The sequence below is a fragment of the Muscardinus avellanarius genome (assembly GCF_963383645.1).
Source record: "Muscardinus avellanarius genome assembly, chromosome: 5".
Taxonomy (NCBI): Eukaryota; Metazoa; Chordata; class Mammalia; order Rodentia; family Gliridae; genus Muscardinus; species Muscardinus avellanarius.
In genome coordinates, this window is record NC_137790.1 from 129,949,481 (window position 1) to 129,953,537 (window position 4,057).

Sequence of the window (4,057 nt, forward strand, 5' to 3'; positions counted from 1 at the left end):
GTGGAAATAGGGTCTCCTAAGCCAGCGCGCGCGGCTGGCTTCGAACCTGCGTGATCCTCCTGTCTCTGCCTCCCAAGCGCGGGGATTACAAGCGTGCGCCACCACGCCCGACTAACCTCTAAATTTCTATTAATCCCAGTACTATAAAAACTATGGAACCAGCCAAGATGTCCATCAACAGATGAATGGGTTACAAAACTGTGGGATATGTACACAATGGAATTTTACTCAGCCATCAAAAAAAACTCAATTACATCATTTTCAGGGAAATGGATGGAACTGGAGGACATTATGCTAAGTGAGATTAGTCAGTCACAAAAAATAAGAAATCGGATGCTTTCCCTAATATGTGAGAGCTAGGGAGAAATGGGTCGTAGGAGGAACTCTAGATGAAAAAAGAGATCCTATAGAGGAGCAAACAAGACAACCTAAAGGAGGAAGGAGGGGGAAGAGGAAAATCTCTAAAACACACAATGTACTTAAACATATCGAAGTCAATCACTAAGCCAAGCAAGGGAGGGAGGGGAGGGGAGGGAATGGGGTGGGAACTTTTAGGGGTTAAAATGGCGATGTGTACATGTTTGTACACACAAGTTTTTTACCCCAATATGATGTTTGAATATAATGCACCAATAAAAAAATTTAAAAGGAAAAAAAAAAAAAACGCCCACCACACCTGGCTCAGACAGTATTTTTCATTTAGGGAACCAGGCATGAATGTGAAATTTTCTTTGGGGGGGACTGGGAATTGTACTCAGGGGCATTCTGCCTTTGAGCTACAACCCCAGCCCTTTTTTTACTTATTATTTTTTTAATCTTGAAACAAGGTCTAAGTGGCTGAGACTGCTCGAGCTGGTGATCCATAGCACAGCCTCCCAGGTACTGGGAGTATAGGCATGTACGACCATGTCAGGCTTGAAATAATTTGATTATTTAGTCCTTGCTTCTCAGGACTTGCTGGAGGCATGAATCATTAGATTCTACGGATCAGCTTTTAAAAGATTATTATAGGTATCATTAGGGAAGAATAATAAGACTTAAGTCATCAAATTTTGGACAATAAAATGTAATAAAAACTAATTAGTGAAAACAATTTTTTTTTGGTACTGGGGATTGAATCCAGGAGAATTCTACCTCCGAGCCAAACCCCCAGCCCTATTTTTTATTCTTTATTTGGAAACAGGGTCTCACTGAGTTGAGGAGGGCCTCACTAAGTAGCTGACCCTCCTGTCTCAGCCTCCAAAGTACTGGGATTACAAGCGTGCGCCACAAAACTGGCTCAATTTTTGCTTCTTAATTGGTTGTTCTTGGCAGTTGTAAGCCTTAACAGAAAAAGTACTACAAGGAAAAAAAGATAAGCATAAGAAATCTTTTGTGAAGCCAGGCATGGTGGCACACACTTGTATCCCAGTACTCGGGAGATAAGATAGGATGATCTCAGGTTCATGGTTGGCTTCAGCAACTTAGTGAGGTCCTGTTTCAAAATTTAAAAAATAAAAGCCAGGCGTGGTGGCGCACACTTGTAATCCCAGCACTGGGGAGGCTGAGACAGGAGGATGGCACAGGTTCGAAGCCAGCCTCAGCTACTTAGTGAGACCCTGTTTCCAAACAAAGTATAAAATAGGCCTGGGAGTTTGGAGGTAGAAAAGCCCCTGGGCTCCATCTCCAGTACCACCAAAAATAAATAAATAAATAAATAAATAAATAAATAAATAAATAAATAAGCTGGACGTGGCGTAGCACGCTTGTAATCCCAACTTTCGGGAGGCTGAGACTGGAGGATCGTGGTTGGTGGACAGACCCAGCTACTTAGGCTCTTTGCAACTCATTGAGACCCTGTTTCAAAATAAAGAATTAAAAAAAATAGGGTTGGGGGTGTAGCTCAGAGGTCGCATGCCTTTGGGTTCCATCCCCAGAACTGCAAAAAATTAAATTAAATTAAATTAAAAAATAAAATAGAACTAGGAATCCAGGCATGGTGGTTCATGCTTGCAATCCCTGTACTTGGGAGGCTAAGACAGGAGGATCACAGGTTCGAGGACAACCTCAGCAAGTAGTGAGATTTTCATCAACCTAGCAGGACTCTGGGGTATAGCTTGAAGGTAGAATGTCTCTGGGTTCAACCCTTAGTACTGCAGGAAAAAAAAAAAAAGAAAAAAGAAAGAAAGAAAGGGCTGATGTATATTTCAGAGATAGGAAGAGAAAGCAAGAGAGAAGAAGAAGGAGAGGGGGAAGAGGGGGAGGAAGAGGAGGAATCTATGAATCTGCTGGTTACTCCTGTGTCCTGCCTCGGTGACTCAGAACTCTGCAGTTTCCCAGTTAGGGGTTAGAGCACCAGAGAGCTCACTGAGGACGGAGGGAGTGGCAAGTGTCTTGGAGTGCACTAAGCTAGGACTCCACTCCCAGGGGATTCTTCTTACTTCTTCCAGATATGGCCAATGCTGTCCTGCAGTTGAAGGTTTCTCTTAGCTGGATTCTAGCTAACCAACATTTTTTGGCCCTGTGTCTTACAAGCTTGAATCCCGTACTCATGGGACAAAACTTTAAAACTGACGTTGGCCAAGTTTTTTAACACTGAGCCAAGTGAGATCTCCTGATGGGCCCACTTTTTTTTTTTTTTTTTTTTGGTAATACATTCACTTGGATTTCTGGGCGTGGTGGCGCACGCTTGTAATCCCAGCATTCGGGAGGCTGAGACAGGAGGATCGCAGTTCGCGGACAGCTTCAGCTTCTTAGTGAGGCCCTGTGCAACTCAGTGAGACCCAGTTTCCAAGCAAAGAATAAAAAATAGGGCTGGGAGTGTAGCTCGGAGGTAGAATGCTCCAGGGTTCCATCTCCAGTCCCCCCCCCCCACAGTATCCAATGCTGAGATTCTGTTAAGTGGATATGAATAATCTATACTGCAATCGCTAAAATTACATTTTTTGTGATTTACTTATTTTTATACTTTTACTGGTGCATCCTAATCTCACATCATACTATGGTTTATAGTGATATTGACACACGCACACAACACTTGGGTGGGCTTTTCTCAGGCTCCTTTCAAACTCCTATGGGTTTTGGATATTGGAAAGTTGTTGCCAGAATGTATAATCAAGATAGGCATGATGGCTGGGTGTGGTGGCGCACACTTGTAATCCCTGCGCTTGGGAGGCTGAGACAGAATGATTGTACAGGTTCGAAACCAGCCTCGGGTCCTTATTGAGGCTCTCAGCAACTTAGTGAGACCCTGTTTCCAAATAAAATATAAAATAGGTCTGGGAGTATAGCCCGGAGGTAGAAAGCCTCTGGGTTCCACCCCCAGTACCACCAAAAATTAAATTAAATTAAATTAAAAAAAAAGATAGCCATGATGCCTCATGCCTGCAATCCCAGAACTTGGGAGGCTGAGACAGGATTCTAGGTATGAGGTCAGCCTCAGCAATGTATTGAGACTCTCAGCAACCTAGGGAGACCTTGTTTCAAAAAAAAGATCTGTGGTTATAGTTTGGAGGTAGAATACCCCTGGGTTTAATCCTCAGCATCCCTCCCCCAACAAAAAAACCAAAAACAGTATAATAGGTTGTAGTCCAGTGGCCAAGGGTGCTTGCCTAGTATGTGTAGGGCCCTGAGTTCAATCCTTACTACTGAAAAACAAAAACAAACAGAGCCGGGCGTGGTGGCGCACGCTTGTAATCCCCGCGCTTGGGAGGCTGAGACAGGAGGATCGCACGGGTTCGAAGCCAGCCTCAGGTACTTAGTGAGGCTCTCAGCAGCTTAGTGAGACCCTGTTTCCAAATAAAATATAAAAAAGGTCTGGGAGTATAGCCCGGAGGTAGAAAGTCTCTGGGTTCCACCCCCAGTACCACCAAAAAGAAGAAAGAAAAAAAAAAAAACAGAAAAACAAAACAAAATGTATGATCAAAATTTGGAGCAACTCAAACAAAGACCTACGATGGTTTGGGTAAGTGTCCTCCAAAGTTTTACGTATTGAAGGCTTGGTGCTCAGACTGTGACACTGTTGGGGTGGGGTGGGGCCTTTAAGAGGTGGGGCTTAGCAGAAGGAAGTTAGGTCACA